General features: G+C 43.4%; 1 long non-coding RNA gene across 2 annotated transcripts; it reads left to right on the top strand.

The window, feature by feature from the left end:
• Nucleotides 1-479: 479 nt before the first annotated feature.
• LOC140125757 (uncharacterized) lies at nt 480-23,928 on the top strand. 2 transcript variants are annotated; one of them, XR_011854723.1, is made up of 4 exons: nt 480-753; nt 20,466-20,513; nt 20,869-20,962; nt 23,293-23,928. It is a non-coding gene; the product is annotated as an uncharacterized lncRNA (long non-coding RNA). The 2 variants fall into 2 exon arrangements; XR_011854722.1 differs by lacking the exon at nt 480-753 and adding an exon at nt 17,760-17,871.
• The last annotated feature ends 1,217 nt before the right edge of the window (nt 23,929-25,145 follow it).

Below are 25,145 nucleotides of genomic sequence, written 5' to 3'. Positions count from 1 at the left end.
CACAGATGTCACAGTATAGGCGGAGTTGGACAGAGGCCCAAAGGCGTTTGAGGTTTCCCACATGCCGGCTGCCGGGCCGCAGCCGCCATTCGGGTGAAGTTTGAAGAAGTCTATGGGCCTACCTTGTTAATTTTTTAAGTTTATCTTGTTATTTAATAATTTATGCTTTTGTTATAAAAATAAAAATGCTGTGGCCTTCCCACGTTACCCAAACAGTAAGTTTCCCGGTTCTTTATTGTTATATTGGGTTTTAAGTACAGGGCCAAATACCGGATTTAATAAGGTTGGGTTTGTTACTCCCTACAGTCCCTGCGTTTCTTGTCAGCCTGCAGCATCAGTACGCACGAAGTAGAGACTCATTCATTTGCTCCCAGATGGACTTGAGATCTTGAACAGCAGCAACCTCAGAGGGAACCCAAAGAGGAAGATGTGGGTGAGGGTGGTGTCCATAGACAATGAAGAAGGGAGCGAAGCCGGCAGATTCCAAGGAATTGTAGGGAAATTCTGCCCATGGCAACAGGGTGGGGACAAATTGGCAGAGATAGCAGCCCAGAGTCTGATTAACTCTCTCCACTTGTCCATTAGACTGCAGATGATACACAGATGAGAAATCCAACTTTACTTGAAATTGGCTGCTCAGGGAATGCCAGAACTTGGAAAAAAACTAGACCCCTTGGTCTGAGACAGTGTGCAGAAAGAGTGCATGAAGCCGGAAGATCAGGAAGAACAGGCTGGCAAGACGAGGAGATTAAGGTAGAGGAATGAAATGAGACATCTTAGAAAAGCGGTCTGTGACCACCCAGATGACTGTATTACCAAAAGATGGCAGAAGATCCGTAACAAAGTCCATGGCTATGTGAGTCCATGGGCAACTGGGTATCGGTAAGGGCAGAAGCAGACCTGCAGGCTTGAGAATGGGCACAGGGAGTGCAGGAACTCCTACGGGTGACTTGTTATGGGCGAAGGAAGTACAGTAACTCACAAGATCTCGTAAGAGATCTCATAAGAGAGTGACAGATCTCAGCACCCCAGGGTGTCCAGCCACACGAGAGCAATGTCCCTAAGTTAGTATCCTCTTCCGAAGAGCTGGTCGGACATAGGTCTTGCCAGGAGGAAGCTGCCGTAGATCCACAGGAGCAGCAACAACCAGGCGTTCAGGCGGAACAATATGTCAAGGAGCTGGTTCTCCCCCAATGACATCTGAGGCACGAGAATAGGCATTGGCTTTGACATTCTTCTCTGCAGGACCGAAATGTACATATCCTGCCAGGATTTATTTAAGCCCCGCTCCCAAGCTAGCATGTATCCCAATTTCTCGGATTGATCGTTGAGTATTTGATAGATATTAAATAGGGTGTGAGGAAGGCCCACCTTTGTCATGCAAAGGCCTTCGAATAAAGTGTACACCGTAATATCTGGACAGGACTTTTTCAGTTTATGGAGGAAATGGTATATCTGCCTAAATCTAAACAATTCCGTCTCTGGAATGTCATATTTAGACTTATAGGGGCACATTTACTAAGGGTCCGCAGAACGCCTCAGTTAATTCTGTAAAGATATCCGGATCAGTCAGCATATATTCATTTAAGCGCCACAAAAAATGAGGTGATCTGAACCACATAGGATCTAATGAAATTACTATTGGATCAGGGTCAGACCATGCTATGGGGGCGATAGTTGCCTCCCTGATTTTGAGAATCAAATGGAAAGATGTGATCTATACGTGAATAAGTTCTATGTGCTGCCAAAAAATATGTGTAATCTCGATCACTAGGGTGACAAGATCTCAAAGCATCTATTAAATTGTGGGAATGAAGCAGAGTGGCCAGATCCATACTAGACTGAGAGTGGGCCCGAAAAGCAGAATGAGGCGCAGACCTATACGGGGTATCGTCCAAGGCTACGTTAGAGCCTCCCACAAACACGACTCCCTGTAAGTAATCCGAAAGCTTTTGGAACATACCCCAGAAGAACCGCAGCTGGTCTACATTGGGGGCGTAATAATTAAGAAATGAGACCGCCTGTTCATGGATGGCCCCTGCAACCAGAATAAAGCGACCATCTAAATCCGCTATCGCGATGCGATGAATAAACGATACATTCTTCAACATAAAGATGCCCACTCCTCTCTTCTTTTCTTTGGCCAATGCTAAAAATGAAAAGGGATAGTTAGATGCCATATATTTCGGACAAGATGATCTAGAAAAATGCAATTCCTGTAAAAATAAAATATCTGTCTTAAGAGTTTTGTAAGACTTAAAGGCCATTTTCTTCTTTGCCAGTGCATTAAGCCCCTGGACATTATGGGTGAGAATCGTAAATTAATCTTTAGCCATTACCTGTCTAATGTGGATACAGTTGAGTAAGCGCATGCGCAGCTTTACTGCTTGGCTTCCTGTTTCCGCGCATGCGCTGTAGGCATTTGTGTTATAATTCAGCCAAAAGCTGGATGACGTAGGGCAAGGAGGTGTGAGTAAGCAGCGGGACTCACATATATGTGCAACATCCCCTACCGGGGCCTAGCCTTTTCTTGGGGTCTGTGGACAGCCAGGACCCGCAGTACCTGAGTGGCTGGCGGTTGCGGCCTAAGCATGCTTGTGTCACGGTGCTTGGTATGGGGAACCGGAGGGCTGTCCTACAGCCTGGCAGCTCTCCAGCAGGGTGGTGTTGGCAAGAAATGATGAGGGAGAGGCTGCTATAGCGGTTCTCCCTGGGGCAACCCTTTGGGGTCTGGAGTATGAGTCCCTGTGTAGTGGATAGGGTGCCCATGATGGTGACAGCCGTGGTAGCAGGGACCAGACGGAGGCAGACGTTGAACAAAAATAACTTACAGCTCTTTATTGGAACCGACAGGAACAGTAGCAACATGCCTTGACAGAATGGTAGAATGCTGGAGATGCAGTTGGAGGGAGCCACAGGAGTAGAGCACCAGCCTGGATGCAAGGGCAGGCTGGGAGGTAGCTGTGTCCTAGTAGGATGCTTCAGCTTGTCCTGGATTGCTTCAGGTATCACCCTTGAAGGTAGGATGATATCCCTTTCCTCTCACTGACTAACTCACTACACTCTTCAGGCAGGGAGCTGAGCTCTCCTGCTCTGGTCTGGTGTGCTGGCTGCACTGACTCTTCAGAGTCTCTAATCTGGTCTGTACTGGATTAACTCCAGTCTTCTTCTGAGCTACTGCTCAGCTAACTGAACTCTAGAAGTTTCCTGACGAGGGGTTTTGTTACTCCCACTGGTCAGGTGGTAGCTACTCCTCCAATTACATCTCAGCTCACAGACATATGATATGAACATATGTGATTGGCTGACACATATTACATCACATAAAACAATTAACTCCTGCCTTACCAGGCAGACTCTACCGCTGCAGTGTTCCCCTGTGTCATGTAGTGACATACTGTGGGGCTGATATGGTGGGACGTATTCGCAACAACCCCTCTGCCTTGCATCGGCGAGGGTGTTGCATATGTATCCGCCCTCCTCGACTCACTAGACTAAGGGCTCTATGGGAACCTGCCCGCAACTGAATTTTTTCAAACAGCGGTGACAGGTTCCCTTTAAGTTGCGCTTTTTTCTAGTTGTGTGTATATATCAGCAATACGATCACAGTTCTGATTCACCCTTGCTCCAGTTTCATCAATTGCCTCTATAGACTGGAAGTCTCCTTTAAGATCAGAAGTTATCTGTGAGCACGCTTTTGCAAGTTCACTTTTTAGCATATGTGAAAAACGAGCCAGCAGCACGCTGTCTGCGGAGTATGGAGGGGCTTGCATGGCTGCAGGGGTGTGTTGTGGATCCCCTGTTGAGTCAGACCACTGCTGACTAAAGATGGCTGCCGCCATAGCGTGGTCCAGAGAGGAGACTGTGCAGGCGGGAGAGGCTATAAACAAATCTGGGGTGTTTGTTATACCTTGGGGGTCTCAGTCTGGGGTTCCTCCAGACCCCGTTATTAATTCCTCCTCAGGCTGTGGTGTGGCTGGGCTGTGGTTGTCTCGCTGCAGGGGAAGCTGCTGTGCTACTCTCATGCTTTGGCACAAACGTTGTGCCTCTTCCTGCACCGGAGATGGCAGCATATTACTGGCTCCCGGCTCCTTCTTTTTGCTTCCCCCAGCATCGCTCTGCTCCCGTCACTCTCCAATACCTGCTCCGGTAAGTATGGGCTCCGTCCGGTGCTGATTGTCACTGGTATTTGCCAAGGGGCCGTCAGCGGTAGCGGAGCTAAGAGAGGCGCATCCACCATCGAGCCCGCGTGCATGCGCTCACGAAGTGTTGCATATATTTTGAAGTGGACAACCAGTATCCATGATGATGACCATTAAAGAAGAGCACAAAGTGCATGAGTACAGGGGACGCGTGGGAGATGTCCTGCAGAGGATTGTGAGAAGAGCGGATAGTAGTAGAGAAGGAGAAGGTCTTATGAGTATTGGAGATTACTTTGGGACCAGAATTGGCTCATAAGATCAGAGACATATACGGAAGGGGTTGGATACGTGTGACTTTATAAACCTCTCCATTTCTCGTCACCCCACGTACATTTGTACATTAATATGTGAATAGGTTTCCCGATTCTCACCTCGTAAATCTTTGAGTTTCGTCACCCTGTGGTTTTATGTTTTTTTTTTTTTAAATAAGGAACATGCTAAAGTGATTTTGAAAGAACATTTTGCTCTTGTAGCAGAATGTCACCGCGTCTGCCACCAAAGAGAAGCCGTTTCTTGGTGTCGGCTGCCAAACCACATCTGTTTGCTGAGCTTGGACACAATTCTCTGCAGTTCCTTCACATGACTTGTGATGAACCAGACACTGTGACCTTTTTTTTTCCTTCTTCCTGTTTTGAAATTTCAGTCTGAGTGACTGGTTATGTGTGTGTTAAGAAAGGGTTAAATAGTTAACAAATTTGGGGGCAATGACAAATTTAACTTTTTGGCTGGGGACTGAGATATAACCTAGGGCAGTGGTGGCGAACCTATGACACTGGTGCCAGAGGCGGCACTCGGAGCACTCTCTGTGGGCACCCAGGCCATCACCCCAGCATGAAGTTCACCAGGCAGGACTGAAAGAATCTTCCTACAGTGATAGATGAATTTGACCTCCTCCTTTCAACTGCGTTGGTGTCTTTAGGAGGCTGAACGATTGAAAGTTGTCAAAGAACAAGGAGAAATAAATTACTGCTTAAATTGCTGTGCTGGCACTTTACAATCAATAAGTGGCTTTTGGTTGAAGTTTGGGCACTCAGGCTCTAAAAGGTTCGCCATCAATGACCTAGGGGAAAGGAAAGAGGGTGTAGAGTTTGTGGTGATACCAGGACCTTTATGCAAATTAGCTTCTTCACAGTGAACTGTGGGTAAGGCCATTTTCTTCTCGCTGTATTGCCCATCACTATGCATCACGATCCATGCACAACGATGGGCATCACTGCTAGATTTGGAGAGAAGTAAATGGTTCTATTATTAGCCCGGGCCCCACCCCTCAGTTCATTAGTCATTAACCTAATTTGCATGAAGATATGATATTTAAATTTCCCTAAAATATCGGAGCAATGGGAAAACGTAAAGTACGGCTTATACCGTGTCCTACACAATTCTGGTTTTACTAGTGGGGTGACTTTGGTGCTGGTGACTCCCTGCCATGCACCTTTCATCATGAGTAGGTTCCCGAGCAAAAAAAGGTTCCCAATCCACTCTCCTTCCTTCACAAGACTGTTCCCTGACCAGAGTTGAGCTGTTCAGAAACGCTTTGAACTTCACTTGTCCCTTTGGTGCCACCCATCGTTGTCTCATTTCATAGTTGACTTTTATCAATGAACTAAGACTTTTGGGACTTTCCTGGTTTGCAGTTTTACTTCCGTTTTGCAATTTTATTCTCATGATTCTGATGTTATCAATAGTAACTTGTACTGCTCTACATCAGATTGGTGTTTGTACCATTTTTGTATGTTTGTTGCCTTTGTCACATTTTATCTTTTAAATCATTTAATTTATTCCCATTATAATGAGCTTTTACCTCTGCTGTATATTTCGTTGAGCCATATGGTTGTGGCGGAGAGAGTGGCACGTCAACTCCATCTGCATTCCCAGGACATAGGATCAGACAGTAGGTGTTCTTCTTAAGGAGACAATGCCAATTAAGGCCACCTTAAAGGCATGTGGAGACTTAAAGCCATAGATGCTCCACATGTCAATAGCCTCTCACACAGCCAAATCAGTTCCCTACACTGTACTGAGGAGACCCAACCAGGTCGAAACAGTGCTGTCTACAGTTGGGAGTCTGTTCCTTATGGAATAGATATACTGGTTTGGCTTAATCCCACATCATGTTATTAGGCTTCTTGTAGGTCATACTTGATGTTAAGGGGGCTGCCTTTCAAGGTAGCAAAAGGAGGTATTGTTTTCCATTTACCAGCTCGGAAAACATATTTGCATTCTTCCCAGAATTCCCAGGACATAGACAGAGTGGAAGGAAGTGATTATAACAGTTTGTGTATGAGTTCTGTGGGGGATTTATGACATGCCTGCACATTGGGGCACATTTACTTACCCATCCGGAAGAGTTTCCGAAAGTGCATTGTCCGACGATCATGCACTGTACGGCGATTCACTAAGATTGTGCACCCGATATCCTGCATGTGTCGCTACCCCGCTCAGGTCTGCCGGTGTTCTTCTTCTTCTTCCCGGTGCATGTAAGTGCTTTGCTTCGGACACAATTTTAATATTAAATTCCGCGCTCAGTCCGAATCAGTCGGATCATCCAACAACCCGCCCCCACATTCCTGTCACATGAAAGCCGTCGCTGCTGCGCCAAAATTCGATCGCGTGCGACACAAACTCTTTCTAAATATCCCTAATACCATGAACAGTCCGACGGAAATATGATCCGCGGACCCTTAGTAAATAAGCCCCATTCCCTCTTGATGCTCCAAACTGGCACAGGTTATAGCTGCTTGGTGTGGAGGCAAGGTCACCATCAAGGGGGGAATAGGGGGTCTCCAGTCATAGACCCCACCACGAAAGGTGCCCCAGTATTCCCCCTCCTCACTGCTCGATTGTACCCATTTGCAACCTCAGCATGGAAGCTATTAGCTGCTCTAAATCCATCTCACAAGCTGCCGGCATGCAGCCTCCGGAGGAGAGAAGCCACCAAGACAAAGAGGAGTAAGATGAATATTTTTTACTAAGTTTTTTTCTAAAGCTACAGAGGCCCTGTTATTATTGAGAAGGTTTAGTAGGGGACTTCTCTAACTTGGTTACTCTGGAGGAAGGGCAATGACTTAGCTAATGTGTGGGGCAATTTAATTATTGGCCACTGTGTGGGACTGTGACTTGACTACTGTGGGGGCACTGAGATTTGGCTACAGCGTGGGGCAATGTAACTATTGGTTATCTGTGGGGGTCACTGTGATTTAGCTACTTCATTGGGCATTGTGAGTATTTATTACTGTGTGGGGACACTGTGACTTGGCTATTGCGTGGGGAAATGTGACTATTGGCTACTTTAGGGGGAACTATGACTTGGCTAGTGTCGGGTCACTGTGACTTGGTTACTGTGGGGAACTCTATGACTTGGCTACTGACATGGACACTGTGTATAGAAATGTGACTATTACCGTAGCTACTGGGGAGGACTGTGACTAGGCTACAATAAGGCACTGTTAATATATTGGTTACTGTAAGGACACTGTTGCTTTATTGGAACTTTGGGGGCATTGTTATTATATTGGCTACTGTGGAAGCACTATTACTATATTCACTACTGTGGGGCACTGTTACTATATGTGCTACTGCTGGGTTATGATAGGAACAGGAGAGCAGTATTAAGATTGTGTTACTAAATATGCATACAAAAGTTGTGGATGGAAGAAGCTAACATGGTGACCAGGTAAAAGAAGAAAATAGACTACTCCTGTCAAAGAAAGCATGTGTTAGTTACTAGATTTACAGAAAGCACTGGAATTACCCATGAACTCATAATCCTGCATCAGGCACTGTGATAAATCTGGTGCAATATAAGGCTGCCTGTCTCATTCAGCTTGGTTTTGGTCCTGTATCTAGGTAGTAAGCTTGGTTCCATTTTTGTTTCTATTCTGTAATCTCGGTTCTGTTAAGGTATCCATATGGTATCCTTGGTTCTGGTAATGTATTTATGTAGTATTCTTAGTTCTGGTACCGTATCTATGTTTTAAGCTTGGTTCTATTACTGTATCTATGCGGTCTGTTTGGTTCTAGTAATGTATGTATGAAGGTGCTACTACTTTTATTATGTATATATGGGTACAACACAGTACTACTACTCCTATCCTGTATACATGAGCATAACACAGTACTACTAGTCTTATTCTCTGTACATGGGTACAACACAGTACTACTACTCCTATCCTATATATATGGGCACAGCACAGTACTACTACTCCTATCCTGTATATATGGACACAGCACAGTACTACTACTCCTATCCTGTATATATGGACACAGCACAGTACTACTCCTCCTATCCTGTATATATGGGCACAGCACAGTCCTACTACTCCTATCCTGTATATATGGGCACAGCATAGTACTACTACTCCTATCCTGTATATATGGGCACAGCATAGTACTACTACTCCTATCATGAAAATATAGACAATTCCCAGTACTACTGCTCCTATGCTATATATATATGGGCACAGAACAGTACTACTACTCCTATCCTGTATATATGGACAATGCCCAGTACTACTGCTCCTATCCTGTATCTATGGGCACAGCACAGTACTACTACTCCTATCCGGTATATATGGGTACAACCCAGTACTACTACTCTTATCCTGTATATATAGACACTGATCAGTACTACTGCTACTATCATTTATATATTGGCATGGAACAGTACTACTCTTATTCTGTATGTATGGGCACAGCATAGTACTACTACTCTTATGCTTTATACATAGGCACAAAACAGTACTACTACTCCTATCCTGTATAGATGGGCACAGCACAGTAGTACTACTCCTATCCTGTATATATGGGCACAGCACAGTACTACTACTCCTATCCTGTATATATGGGCACAGCACAGTACTACTACTCCTATCCTGTATATATGGCCACTACACAGTACTACTACTGTTATCCTGTATATATGGCCACTACACAGTACTACTATTGTTATCCTGTATATATGGGCAGAGCACAGTACTACTACTCCTATCCTGTATATATGGGCATAACACAGTACTACTACTCATATCCTGTATATATGGACATGGAACAGTACTAATACTCTTATCCTGTATATATAGACACTGATCAGTACTACTGCTATTATCATTTATATATGGGCACGGAACAGTACTACTACTCCTATCCTCTATATATGGACAATGCCCAGTACTACTGCTCCTATGCTGTATATTTGGGCACAGCACAGTACTACTAGTCTTATCCTGTATATATGGACAATGCCCAGTACTAATACTCCTATGCTGTATATTTGGGCACAGCACAGTACTACTACTCCTATCCTGTATATATGGACACAGCACAGTACTACTCCTCCTATCCTGTATATATATATGGACACAGCACAGTACTACTATTCATATCCTGTATACATGGGCACAGCATAGTACTACTACTCCTATCATGAAAACATGATAGTACTACTGCTACTATGCTATATATTTGGGCACAGCACAGTACTACTACTCCTATCCTGTATATATGGACAATGCCCAGTACTACTGCTCCTATGCTGTATATATGGGCACAGCACAGTACTACTAGTCTTATCCTGTATATATGGACAATGCCCAGTACTACTACTCCTATGCTGTATATTTGGGCACAGCACAGTACTACTACTCCTATCCTGTATATATTGGCACAGCACAGTACTACTACTCCTATCCTGTATCTATGGGCACAGCATAGTACTACTACTCCTATCCTATATATATGGGCACAGTACTACTACTCCTATCCTGTATATATGGACAATGCCCAGTACTACTGCTGCTATGCTGTATATTTGGGCACAGCACAGTACTACTACTACTCCTATCCTATATATATATATATGGGCACATCACAGTACTACTACTCCTATCCTGTATATATGGGCACAGCACAGTACTACTACTCCTATCCTGTATATATGGACAATGCCCAGTACTACTGCTCCTATGCTGTATATTTGGGCACAGCACAGTACTACTACTCCTATCCTGTATATATGGACAATGCCCAGTACTACTGCTCCTATGCTGTATATATGGGCACAGCACAGTACTACTAGTCTTATCCTGTATATATGGACAATGCCCAGTACTACTACTCCTATGCTGTATATTTGGGCACAGCACAGTACTACTACTCCTATCCTGTATATATTGGCACAGCACAGTACTACTACTCCTATCCTGTATCTATGGGCACAGCATAGTACTACTACTCCTATCCTATATATATGGGCACAGTACTACTACTCCTATCCTGTATATATGGACAATGCCCAGTACTACTGCTGCTATGCTGTATATTTGGGCACAGCACAGTACTACTACTCCTATCCTATATATATATATATGGGCACATCACAGTACTACTACTCCTATCCTGTATATATGGGCACAGCACAGTACTACTACTCCTATCCTGTATATATGGACAATGCCCAGTACTACTGCTCCTATGCTGTATATTTGGGCACAGCACAGTACTACTAGTCTTATCCTGTATATATGGACAATGCCCAGTACTAATACTCCTATGCTGTATATTTGGGCATAACACAGTACTACTACTCCTATCCTGTATATATGGACACAGCACAGTACTACTCCTCCTATCCTGTATATATGGACACAGCACAGTACTACTACTCCTATCCTGTATATATATGGCACAGCACAGTAATACTACTCCTATCCTGTATATATGGGCACAGCATAGTACTACTACTCCTATCCTGTATATATGGGCACAGCATAGTACTACTACTCCTATCATGAAAATATAGACAATTCCCAGTACTACTGCTCCTATGCTATATATATATATATGGGCACAGCATAGTACTACTACTCTTATGCTTTATATATAGGCACAAAACAGTACTACTACTCCTATCCTGTATATATGGCCACTACATAGTACTACTACTGTTATCCTGTATATATGGCCACTACACAGTACTACTATTGTTATCCTGTATATATGGGCAGAGCACAGTACTACTACTCCTATCTTGTATATATGGGCATAACACAGTACTACTATTGTTATCCTGTATACATGGGCACAGCATAGTACTACTACTCCTATCATGAAAACATGATAGTACTACTACTCCTATGCTGTATATTTGGGCACAGCACAGTACTACTACTCCTATCCTGTATATATGGACAATGCCCAGTACTACTACTCCTATACTGTATATTTGGGCACAGCACAGTACTACTACTCCTATCCTGTATATATGGGCACAGCACAGTACTACTACTCCTATCCTGTATATATGGACAATGCCCAGTACTACTACTCCTATACTGTATATTTGGGCACAGCACAGTACTACTACTCCTATCCTGTATATATGGGCACAGCACAGTACTACTACTCCTATCCTGTATATATGGACACAGCACAGTACTACTACTCCTACGCTGTATATTTGGGCACAGCACAGTACTACTACTTCTATCCTGTATATATGGACAATGCCCAGTACTACTACTCCTATACTGTATATTTGGGCACAGCACAGTACTACTACTCCTATCCTGTAAATATGGGCACAGCACAGTACTACTACTCCTATCCTGTATATATGGACACAGCACAGTACTACTACTCCTATGCTGTTAATTTGGGCACAGCACAGTACTACTACTCCTATCCTGTATATATGGACAATGCCCAGTACTACTACTCCTATACTGTATATTTGGGCACAGCACAGTACTACTACTCCTATCCTGTATATATGGGCACAGCACAGTACTACTACTCCTATTCTGTATATATGGACACAGCACAGTACTACTACTCCTATGCTGTAAATTTGGGCACAGCACAGTACTACTACTCCTATCCTGTATATATGGACAATGCCCAGTACTACTGCTCCTATGCTGTAAATTTGGGCACAGCACAGTACTACTACTCCTATGCTGTATATTTGGGCACAGCACAGTAATACTGTTATCCTTTAAAAATGGGTACAACCCAGTACTACTATTCTTATCCTCTATATATGGACACTTCTCAGTACCACTACTCCTATACTATATATATGGGTACAAAACAGTAATACAGCACAGTACTACTACCCTTATCCTGTGTATTCTGTATGGGCACTGAACAGTACCACTGCTCCTATGTTGTATATATGGGGACAGCACAGTACTACTCCTATCCTTTATACATGAATAGCAAATAATACTACTACTCTTATTTGGTATATAAGGAACATCACAGCACTGCTTCTCCTAAGCTTTATATACTACTGTACTACTTCTGTTCTACATTGGACAATTGACTTATCCATTAACTTGGCCCAGAACATTGTGTATTACCCCTGAACATATGTTATGGACAACCCCTTTAAGACATTGTTCACACTTCGTAGCAAGTGCATAGACTGCGCATAAACCCTGGACATGATGTGAACACAGCCGTAACCTCTTCTCCGTATCAGATGGGTGTAGACACATTCCTGCTGCTATATGTACCTGCAAGCTATACAAGTTGTGGCAGGAGCTTCCCGTACATGTTATGTAAGTTATCCGGATCCAGGCTGACTGACAAGAATGTGATCTGGCTCCGGCATTGGAAGTGCAGGACGTGTCCCTCCAAGTCTGATATGACTCCTGTTACTCTATATACTGCTGTGTGCAGACGGCGCAGACCTGGGTGTCTCCTTACTAAGCAAACGCTCTGCGTCTCCACTGTAAATAAGAGCGAAATCCCTTTAACGTCGGCCATTATTCTGCGGATTACAGGAGTCAGTGTTATGTCAGAGAGTAAAGTGTAACTTTTATTTACTCGCGGTACAGTTTCACACACTGCGCGACGCTCTGCAGACAGTCGTGTTAGGTGTCATAGATAGCGGCAGACAACATTCTAGAACACTGGATGGTAAACAGCCAATGTATCAACTCCGGCGAAGCCAAACGTAGCCGTGTGCCGCGCCAAACAGATCAGCGGGCGCCATGACTCTAGATCCGCGTGTTACCAGTCTACAATTATAGCCAAACTCTCTACCATTGTAGACACGATTTGTCTGCGGCACTTACTAACAAATCCTAAATAATCGCAGAAGAAATACTGCGGATATTGGTGGGATCTTGACAGCCCTACCCTCTTCTCCTAAAATAATTGTTGAATTATCAGTCAAGGAGGAAGGGGATTCCTGCTAAACATTGAGTCAGGGCAGGACAGCTCATCACTTACCATCTCACGGACAGAGGAGCAGTCTGTGGCGCAGGGGGCGTGGTTTAACAAAAGTATTAGACTGAACCACATCTGGATATCTATAGAGACATAGGTGTGTGTATTCAGTAATATGTGTGTTCATAGTGCACTGAATGGTATGTGAAAAACAGTGGTGGGATAGTGGGTCCTATTCCCTGCCCCCAATAACTTTTACTAAACTCCTTCATTTTACCACCAACTATGAAGCCACGGGCTATTAGGCAGAGTGACAATCCTTGAAGCTGCACTGGTGGCCATATTAATTGTCCAACTTTCCCAGAAACAGCTGTAACCAAACCTCTCAACCGTTCCATATTTAACAAGACCGTCCAAAATTTGGGAGTTGTCCTCCTTCCCCGGGCTTAAAGCTCCACCATTTAGCTCCAGAGCCACCGGAATAAGCGACAGTGAAGAGAGCAGCTGCAGGATTGACATTGGGACATTGGGAGCAGGGGCGTAACTGCATGGGTAGTAGCCATAGCAGCTGCTATGGGGCCCACAGTGTCAGGGGGCCCCGGTATCCAATCTGACAGTAAAGAATGGAGGAGGTTCACCATTGTATACATATTATGCTGTATATTGTACATAGCATATGTATATAAGGCATATCTTCCATAGTACACACCTGAGCCAGCAACTAAAATAAAAAACGATGGGGGAGGGGACAGCAGGACGGCAAGACTAGGAACCCCACATCTCTACTTGCTGCCATCTACTTCATCGATGTGGTTAGCAGATACAGAGCCCCAGGATAAGAAGATTGCCTGGCAATGAATATATACATGTGTGTATTAGTGTATAAATGTATTGATTTATATATGTGATGTGTATATACTGTATATGTGTGTGCATATCTGATGTGTATATACTGTGTTTGTGTTTGTATATATGCTGGTGATCTATATATGCTACTGTATTATAATAATAATCTTTATTTATATAATGCCATAATATTCTGTGCTTACAGTGTGTGAATATAAGTGTATATGCAGTTTTTTTATGTAACTGTATATGTAAGTGTATATGTATAAGTGTATAAATGTATATATCAGTGCAGAAATGTGTTCACATGAGTGTATAAGAGTGTATAAATGGGTGTGTATTACTGGAGAACTGTATGTATGTGTATGAGTGGTATAAGTGTATAAATATGTGAATGTAGAAATGTGTGTAAGTTTACAAATATGTATATTTTTGTAAGTGTAAGGGGGGCCCCATTCAGAATTCTGCTATGGGGCCCTGCCTCTCCTGGATGGGAATTATTATAAAGCTAGAGGGCCACTAGGCAGGATAATATTTGGGTGTCAGGATCAGGGGTAGTGGATCCACTGTACAACCGCGGACTATGACATAAGCCGAGAGAAGTCTAAGTGGCAGCCGGTTTTCACCAGAGCTAGTCCAAGTGGATTTGACTTGATGCGGCATGGTACCACCAGGTCACTACATAGGCGCAATTGTGTCTACGATGGTGGCCGAAGTGAAGTACAGAGTCGTAGAGCAGAATCGTAGTTGGGGACAAGCAGGAGGTCAGGACAGGCAGCACAGGATTGTAGTCAGGGCTGGCAGCAGAGAAGCGTAATCAGGAACAGAACCGGGGTCACACCGGAAATCAGTCTAAATGCACAGGGCAAGGAACAAAGCAAAGGCATGGAAGCACAAAGATCCGGCACGTCAAACAGGAAGGGGCCGGGAATTTAACTGGGAAGGCAGTCAGCCAGCACCAATCATTGGTGCGCTGGCCCTTTAAATATTAGACGACCAATGCATGCGTGCCCCAAGAGGGGGGGGGGGGCGCGCGCAACAGAGCGAGGAGACATGGGTAGCAGGGGCACCCGTGACATTGGGGGCACTGAGGCAGGGCATTATTGACATTTATTGACATTTCAGGACGGAAAGATCCTCTAAACGCATTGTGGACGTGTCCAGCAGCAAGGCAGGAGCAGGAACAGTTGCTGGTTTATTTGTTTGATACTCAATTTTCGGTGTCAGTAAAATAGGGAATTAAGGTGTGAATCACACTCTCAGATCCCATTAAGGATGAATTTGGACAAGTGCCATGACGGAACAATATAAGACTTTACATTATTATAAATGTGCATTGTCATGAGCTGTGATGTACAGAAGACCCCACGAGTGACCCCCATCTACATCCTGGACACCTGACTACCAGTAACAGTGACGGCGCACACTTCACGTCTTAGTCACAACCTCTCAGATCCTGGTAACACCTTCCTGCCACTCCTTCTCCTTCACCACACACCTGAGATGTGGAGATTCATGCTGATTTCATCTCGGAGACATTAACCCTATATATCACCTACTTATCATCCCCTAGGTGTGATCATGTATACTCTGTGCTATAAAATAGCTGATTCTCATCCGCCAGCTGCTGTTATATCCCTATGGTATCTATAGTATAGATAACAAGATAGGAAGCAGCGTATACTGTCTATTATTAGGCCGGTCAACAGCAAACACCCATGTAGTCAACGGCCATGAACATGAACCATAGGTTTGGCTAATATACGCCAGCAAATAAAGTATTGTTAGACTTGGGTCTCTTGTGGGCACCAGATCCATAATTTTGGAGCCTCCCCTCTATTAACACTTAGAACATAGACCTTAGAAGCCTAGAAACTTAGTTATCTTCACCTGGATCTTGCTACCCATCCTTGTGTCCACTGGAGGATTCTCTGGGACTATGGTGGCCCAGTCTAACACTGAATCAAAGACTCTAATAATGGGTTAAAAAACTAAGAGTTTGCCCTAGACATTAAATGCTTAAGGGAATCTCGCAAGAAAGAGCCCCACAAGGAAAACAAGCTACCCAAAATCCAAAAGCAAGAATTTATGGCTACTCTTAACATTGGTTTGGGCCGAGCTTTCACAGCAAGGCCAAGACAGTAAAACATGGACCAGGAGAACATGGAAGGTGACCAGAAATAGGGGATATCAGTAAATCAGCCAAAGGTCAAGCCAAAGGATTGAAAGCAAAAAAAGAGAAGAACTTCAGAGAAGGTTTTGGCAAACAGGTAAACGAGGGCTAGACGTAAACCAGTAACACACAAGGTCAAGGTTAGATTTAAATCTCCCGCCCATTTTTATACTTTATTAGAAATGAATTTGACATGAGGGGAATGGGAAGGGAAGCCATCAGAATTTTGGAGCAGTCCATTGACATAGCAAACCTTAAGGCGACAGTTCTTAAACATTTTTCTTTAAAGTCCATGCACCTTCTTATTTTATTGGGGGTGGGTTGTCTGGGTAAGTGTGGACATCATGGAAAATCTTGGAAAAACATCAGAAGATAACATGGAATAACAGAGGCTTTGTGCTCGCAGAATGACTGAGCGGTGACGGGGACAAACAGGGACAGATGTACCCAAGATTGTGACACTGTGTAACAGGTTTATGATAGGGATTAGTGCACACTGGATCCTAACAGGAAGGTCTAAGACAAGTTCATGGTGAAAAAAAAGTTATGTAGCCAAATGTAGATGCTCCCCTATAGTAAATATATCACTGACAATCAGAGTCAAAGTCTATGGACTGGATATTGCGTTCAACCCTGACCTCTAGGATCCTGTAGGGTTCTGAACCTTGTAGGGAGTACTGAGTATAGTCCATGTTAGTAGGTAAAAAGTACTGAGGTTCAGGCAAAGAGCTACCCAGCTGTGGTATCTAAGACACAAGGAGCCATTTTTTATCAAAATGTTTCTGTTGGAGGAAGATTCCCAACATGACTAGAGGTTTCAGGGGATTGGTTAGGAACATAATTTTTGGGTGCATGTGATGGCCTTTTAAGAAGCAGAAACAGTTGGCACATGTAACCTATGGGCAGAGGAGGAGAGGACACAAAGGGAGGAGGAGAAGCTCCGAGGAGCAGTAACCCAATGGCCTTGCTCGGCAAGGAAAATCTGGACTATCAGTGTTACACCAGGAATTGGGAAATGAACACACTAATGAACACCAGAGACAATGGGGGAGATTTTTCAAGCTGCTGAATATATCCTGGATCCAATTCATGTTCTTTACACTAATTTCATCCTGACACACACTTGTCCCACTCTCCACCACCATGGAACCATCACCCTTAGTTTGTTATAGTTGTTATGGCAAAAGGTTGGACAATTCTGTAAAGTTTGTCTCGGCCCCATTAGGTCTTACTAGAAGACTATTGTGTACTGTCCTGCCTCTTTCGGTCACACGGTTGGTCGGGTGCCAGGAGCTTTTGAAGTACCAGGAAACTATTTTTTATCATTAACACATAAAAATGCAATGATTCCCTCTCTTGGCAGCCAGCAGTTTCGATGGCACAGTCACAATGGAGGAAATCTGATGTTTATCTGATCCTCCGCATTGTTGTATCTGGAGGAGGTTCAGATCTTTATCATTCAGATCTTCGATGGAGAAAGTGAGTGGAGACGTTATTTCTGGTCATTGGGGATTTGTTGGGATTCACTAGCTGCCAACTTAAAGGAAACATAAATATCAGGCTTACATAAGGCTCACGTGGCACGTACAAGTCTCTAGTACAGGAACATGGGTGGCCAACCAAAATGTTCAATCCTTAATCCCATCAAAAATCAATCTTCAGGGATTCCGATCTGATGGGACCAAAACTGATGACATCTTGTATATTATGTATTTTCAGTGCAAACTGCTTGAATCTGGATTTAAGAAGTGTCCACAACACTTTTGTTGCGGCTGCGCCATTCTGCACTGAAAGAGGCGTTGCTGTGCACGGTCGGACCATGAGACACATTTATCATGCAGTGTCCAACAGAAGCTAAAGGTGCACCAAAAAAAAGTTGGTGCCCTCTGTCGGAGCAGTGCAGGGGGCGTCAATTTCCTGAAGAACGTGTGCCAGAAATCCTGAATCTGGCGCCCCCTGCACTATACACAGGCAACTGCAGTTTGCCCTATTTTTGATGTATGTGGGCCAAAGAGTGTCACACAATCCTGTTGGACACTGCATGTTAAATTTGTTGCAAGATCCAACTGTGCACAGGAACACCCCTTTCAGTGCAGAAATTTGTGTCGCGTTGGGTATAGTGCAGCCATTACACAAATGTGTGCAGACAATTCTTAAAGGAAATCTACCATTTGTTTTCATGCATTATGAACCAAACATGCCTTGATAATGCTGTAGCGACACTGGTGCAGAAACATATCTTGTTTAATCTCTGGTCCGAGTGTTTTTGCTCACAAAACAGTTATAAAATTCAGGACCTTGGGAAAGCTGAGTTGCATGCAGGCTGCCAATCATTAACACATTACGCAGAGCTTTCTGATCTGTCTGAACAGGACAATCAACCTGAGCTGGATGACTCATACACAGCAGCTGTGGGATGGTGCAGTGATTGATTACTTCTGCCTGTCAGGCACAACACAGTGATTACATCATTCTCTGGAGCAGTTAGGATAAGGGGAGAAGCCAAGCCAGTCACAGGAGCGCCAGAGCCTCAATATCATAATTCTATAATTGTTTTTTCAGCAAAGCCACTCAAAGCCAGTTCAGGGATCAAACAAGATATGTTTCTGCATTAGTGTAGCTACAGCATTCTCAAGGTATGTTTGATTCACTATGCATCAAATCAAATGTTAGATTTCCTTTTAATACATATGCAATGAGTTTGCATCGAAAAGATTATGCAAAGTCCAACAAAAAACGCAGGGGCTTAAATAATTGTTGGCTGTTCTGATTTATTTTATATAAAAACTGTCCCTCAGAGATTTTCCAAATAAGATATTTAATAGTGTCTGGGGCTTTATGTTGATCTGGTCTGTTTTCAGGATGTGACACAGTTGCACCTTTTTTTTTCTTGATGCCCTTCATGCTATCACAACTCAACAACACAACTGTGGTGCAAACACCTCATATATAAATGTGCAAGATCAAAACAGCCTTGTTTTGGTGCAAACTTAGAAAAAAAAACTGGCACAGGCACAATGATATATCTAGACTAATATGTTTTTTGAAATGATTTAATGACTTGAGCATTACATCAGTATACTTTAGATTTGGCAATACCATAAAAAAGCTGTGGACATGTGTAATGTCCCGTAAGACGGGCCATCGCTAAAATCACCTTTAAGGCTGTGATCTACTGCCCAAAAGGATTTTACATGCTACATCATGCCTGATACAATGGAGTCAATGACATGTCTATTTATGTTATGTTTAAAGTTTATGTAACTTTTCTAAGGTAGGCAAGGCGAATATTCCTGCACTGTCTAGACAGAGTAAGGCTCATTTCACACTACTGTTCCTTCCCTCCCTTCCCTAAAGCCATTAAAAAAAATAAAGACTGGAGGTTTAACGTATCACTTAAAAATTCCATTGACATCCATGTTTAGACAAGAATCCGTTATCCGTGCGTTTTTTGGACGGAGAAAAATGACAGAGGCTGCAGTATTTTTCCTCCGTTTGAAAAAAAAATGCATGGATAACGGATCCATGACAAAACTGTCCACAATGGATGACAATAACATTTACATTGATGTCAATTTGACTTTGAACTGATATGTTAAACCTCTGTTAAACCTTTATTCTTCACTATTCACGATAGAGTGAATTTAGCCCAAGTCTATAAATGTAGGCTCTGTATAGGGCTCTAGGGCAGTCTTAAGATTCCTCCATAGAGATGCCTCCCTGCACCTAGGTTATTGCAGAAGCAGAAGAGCCAATCTGGCTCCTATTTCCAGCCTACTGACTACTGGATTACTACTAAATTTCTACTTCACAACTGAATCATCTCCACAGACAACCAATTCACCACCTCATGTGTGCTTGCAGGAAGGACCTTTTATTGTCTGTTACTTGCTGATGTTTTGGACTGTGTGCCATTAAAGAAACTGATTTCCTTTGTCCAGAGTGATCACTTGCCTGCCGCTAACACCATGGACCTCCCCTTTGCTATCTGCCTGGGGAAATTTGTTACCACACGCACAGGATGATCACTTATCTACATTGTGGCTTACCTTTCTTCTTGCATCTTCCCACAGTGGTCCCTGAGAATTCAGCCGCCTCACACTGCGGTCAGCCCTGGTCAGGTAACGTTGAAAAGAAACTGGTAAATTTTTAGTTTTTATTTTCCTTTTGGATCTACAACTCCTATTCAGACCCATGTGTATCCATGGTATCAGACTACAAGCTGCACAGTATGTAGTCAGATCCTGCAATCCTGCGGTGTGCTTTGCTTGATATCTGTAACTTTGAAGACAAATACACATGGGGCATGGGAGCTGTAGACCGAAAACAATAAACCTTTATATTTATTTTTTTTTAATTTAGACTTTGTTCTTATGTATTCACACTTTATTCGTGCTGTGTGTTTTTAGGTAATTAAATGTAGCTTTCTTTTTGGAATGACAAGAACCAGTCATTAATTAGTTTGTATGTTTCCAGGAGGAATAACAGAGCCATGGTATGACATAGGGAAGAAAAGTGTCTCCAAATGGACAAGTCAAGACACATGGCAAGAGCTCCTTGAAGACGCCAGGTAGGTGTGTACGTGTAAGTCCTGGCTTTGCGATTGAAGCCACTTCTCTAGACAGAATAAGAGTGGGGAGGGTGATGACGTGTGAAATTGACCATCAAGTTTCACATCTTCAAGAACAATGGAGTTTATGTCTTGGATTGGATGGGGTCCAGGAGGTAACCTGAGCAAGAAGACATCACAGCAGAACATCAAGCATTGCACAATTATCAAACACTTATTAAACCACCGGTGTCAGAGATGAGATAGAAAGATAAATAAGGGGTAGAGGGGGGGGGGGAGATTATTTATTAACATTATTCACATCTCTATGTCCATAGCAACTAGTTAGACTTCATTGTCCTCCTGTTACCTGCAAACAATTCCTCCATGCTTACATGAGTCTTCTGTGAACCAGTGAACCCTAAAATTATAGATCCCTCTACTTGTACAATGTGTTACCTGAATGACAGGGACACAGATGGTGGATTACTGAGGCATTTGGGGTTCCACCTTCTGTCACATAAAAAGACAACCAAATTAGGAATGCTACATGTCAGGTGGGGTGGTTGGGTTTAGGAACCTTATGGTAGACCTTCAATGTATGGATAGATCATTACCAGTACTAATGGAAGTACTAATGCCATGGAAGAAGCAGAATGAGCCTACAGAGATACACTGTGGGGGTCATTTACTAAGGGCCCGAATCGCGTTTCTCCGTCGGGTTACCCGAATTTTACCGTTTTGCGCCGATTTTCCCTGAATTGCCTGGGTTTTTGGCAAACGCGATCGGATTGTGGCACATGTGGCCATAAGAAAACCCGACGGATTCGGAAAAACCGCCGTATTTAAAAAAAAAAAGTGTTGCTTCAGCCCACGCGCTTACCTTCACCCACAATAGCTTGGTGAACTCCAGTGAACTCTGACGGACTTCAGCGCAGCAGCGACACCTGGTGGACATCGGGCGCACTGCCTTAGTGAATCGCCGGAAGACCCGAATCCTCCACAGAGAACGCGCCGCTGGATTGCGAATGGACCGGGTAAGTAAATCTGCCCCTACATGTGTAAAGAGAGGCCAAAGCAGTACTTTCTGTGCCATCATAATTTACAGGGGAAGAAAGAAAGTACTATCTGTGCTTGTGTCATGTAATGAAAGATACAAGCAGTCAGTATTATCTGTGCCTTCATCATTCACAGAGAAAGAGAGGGAGGCAGCATTATCTGTCCCTACGTCATAATGGTACCTACTATGAGTAAGAAATGATTTTATTGATCCAAAGCTAAATTCATTTATAGTTAAAATTAAATTATTTTAGATGCGAGTTTGATTTAATATCTACCAAACTACAAAAAAACGTGTGGTCCTACTTCCTGACTTTTTGTCAACCACACATTAAGAGAAAGGGGTAGAAGGAAAAAAAGTGTAGATGGAGAATATGACTACACAAGGTTCATTTGTAGTCTGTTGACAACTACTATAAATGTACTGGTGATGGTGGTTTGTTTGGGTCTGACCTATGATCCACAGAGTTCAGAGGTCACAATAAAAAGGTCATTTACATGGGGGTCATTTACTAAGGAACGAATCGCGTTTTTCTGTTGGGTTCCGCTTTGCGCCGATTTTCCCTGTATTGCCCGGGATTTTGGCGCACTCGATCGGATTGTGGCGCATCGGCGCCGGCATGCACCCGACGGAAATCAGGGGGCATGGCCGTACGAAAACCCGACGGATTCGGAAAAACCGCTGCATTTTAAAAAAAAAAGTGTCGCTGGACACGCGCTTACCTGCACTCGGCCCAGCTTGGTGAAGTTCAGTGCATTCCGATGAACTTCAGTGCAGCAGCGCCACCTGGTGGACATCGGGGGAACTACCTTAGTGAATCGCCGGAAGACCCGAATCCTCCACATATAACGCGCTGCTGGATTACGAATGGACCGGGTAAGTAAATCTGCCCCACTGTGTCTGATTTTTATCCCCATAGACTTTACTATGGAAAGGAAGGGCACGGTTTTCGAGAGCAGACATTTTTCTTTCCTGGCCAATGCCTTTAAGACTGCAGGTATCATCTGCTCTATAGTCATCTATAAAACAGCCTATAATGTATTACAAAGCTCAGCTCTGCTATATCTGTCGCTGGCTCGCACGTCATCCAGTTATACCCACAGTACCCGGGCATTTTACGGATCATCGTGCACATACCGTAACTTTCATTGTTTATTTTAGCGTCACTTCTCTGTTGGTGTTTTCTATTTATAGATCTTATCATCTATTATAGTCTTGCTATAAATATGCCTTCACAAGACAAATGTCCCATTCTCTTTCATATTGGCGGCACCCCAAACCTATATGGTAGCATCTCCCAGCCCGGAGCAGACGACGCTCAGGAAACAGTGGCCTTGGATGGATGAGTCAACCCCCGAAACCTTTACACAAGTAGAAAAACATCATTGTGCCTGTGTGTTACTGAGCTGTGACAATGGCCTCACTTCCGAGAACTCGTACAATGCATTATTAAGGATCGAGAAGCTACAACCACAAGCGGCTCTTACATAACCACCTGAAACACGTGCACCTGTACCTGTGTGACACCGTCGATGAATAGACGCACATTTTGTTACTAGATAAATCATCCTTGACATTGTGTTAATTGCTCTGTGTTCTTTGTGACGTCATCCATTCCTTAGATGGGGTTCCTTGGAACAACGGTTCCTTTATCTTCTCAAGTCAGAGGAGCTCACACTCCAATAATTTCTCTTGTACCTCATGGATGGTCCTTATGGGAGGAGATCGATCCAAAAATAATTAAATTGATTGCATGAAAACGGTAGGGAACATTTCCACTTTTGCCAAAACTAGCAGATTGGCTGATTGAATTAAAGGATCCGAGTCGGTGTTGATGAAGATGGTGGAAGGTCCTAAACAACAACTTAAAAGGGTATTACCATGAAGAAATGATTCTTAAATATACCTAGGATAACAAAATAACATATTCGCTCATTCTAATTAATAAAAAATACAGTATTTCACATATATAATTCCATTCTGTCTCTATCAGTCCTGGTGTACACAATTTTAGTTGCTCCAGTATCTGACTATTTTTGGCCAGATTCTTCTCATGAATAGCCTCTCTTGTCTGCACACTGCAGTGCTCTCTGTCTCCTGCTCCTCCCCCCTTACAAAAGCAGCTCAGACACAGACACTTCCTGCCAGCAAGCAGCAGTGTGCAGAGACTTACTTTACTAGCTAAAGACAGATAAGACCCTGGACCCTGATAATCTAAGCACACCTTCAGCACACAGCATCTCATAGCAAAGAGGAATCATGAAGTGTCTGATTAGAGAGTCCCCGCCCACTGAGTGATAGGAGCTAAAACTTCAAAAAACAAAAGCAAAATTGTAAAGTAAAGGGGTAAAAATGATCTTTATTGTGCAAACATCACTAGGGGATTAAAATTTGAGAACCTTCCTTTATGGACAAACCCCTTTAAGCATTGATTTTCAATGTCAGTTTTGAGGCAGATACAGTTAAGCCCATAGATATTTGGACACTGACACATTTAGTTTTTGACTGGTTTACTGAGACATATTCAAGTTATAGTTATGAAGTCCAGACATGAAATCATTTGATCGTATCTGAATTAAAATTGGATGAAGATTTCGGAGTTTCAGCTCCTTGACATGAGACACTCTGTTTTTAAAGGGACCAAAAGTAAGTGGTCGATTGACTCAAAGGCTGTTTCATGGGCAGGTGTTCTGTCCCGTTGAGGCCCAATAACTTGGTTCCAATGGCTGACAAGGACTGTGTAATGATATGAATGTGTGTTGTGTAATTGGGTCGGTATTAATTTTGGATCCCAATGTTCAAAAGCCAAATCTAAGCCACTCTTAGAGACCCTGGGCAGATCTCTCTATCCTCCTGCTTTCCATGTAACGTGTTGCTGTGTGCAAAGATAATGAAACCACAAAAATAGAGAAGTAATTGTAACTGATACCCCATAAGTAACTGGACTCTATTGTTCTTATTCTTCCAAATGAGGAACCTCCCCGACCCCTGTGACAATCCCCTGCCCAGCAGAACAAGATATCATCATGACATGTAAATACCTGTATATTATACTTCATTCTAATGGGAATCGGCTTTTATCGCCTGATTCTATCTTTACTGATTTAACCAATCTCTATTTTTAGTCTAGTAAAATAACAGATA

The sequence above is a fragment of the Engystomops pustulosus genome, chromosome 4 (assembly GCF_040894005.1).
Source record: "Engystomops pustulosus chromosome 4, aEngPut4.maternal, whole genome shotgun sequence".
Taxonomy (NCBI): Eukaryota; Metazoa; Chordata; class Amphibia; order Anura; family Leptodactylidae; genus Engystomops; species Engystomops pustulosus.
The sequence above is the reverse complement of the archived record's forward strand: the minus strand, read 5'-3'. Positions and strand labels throughout refer to the sequence as shown.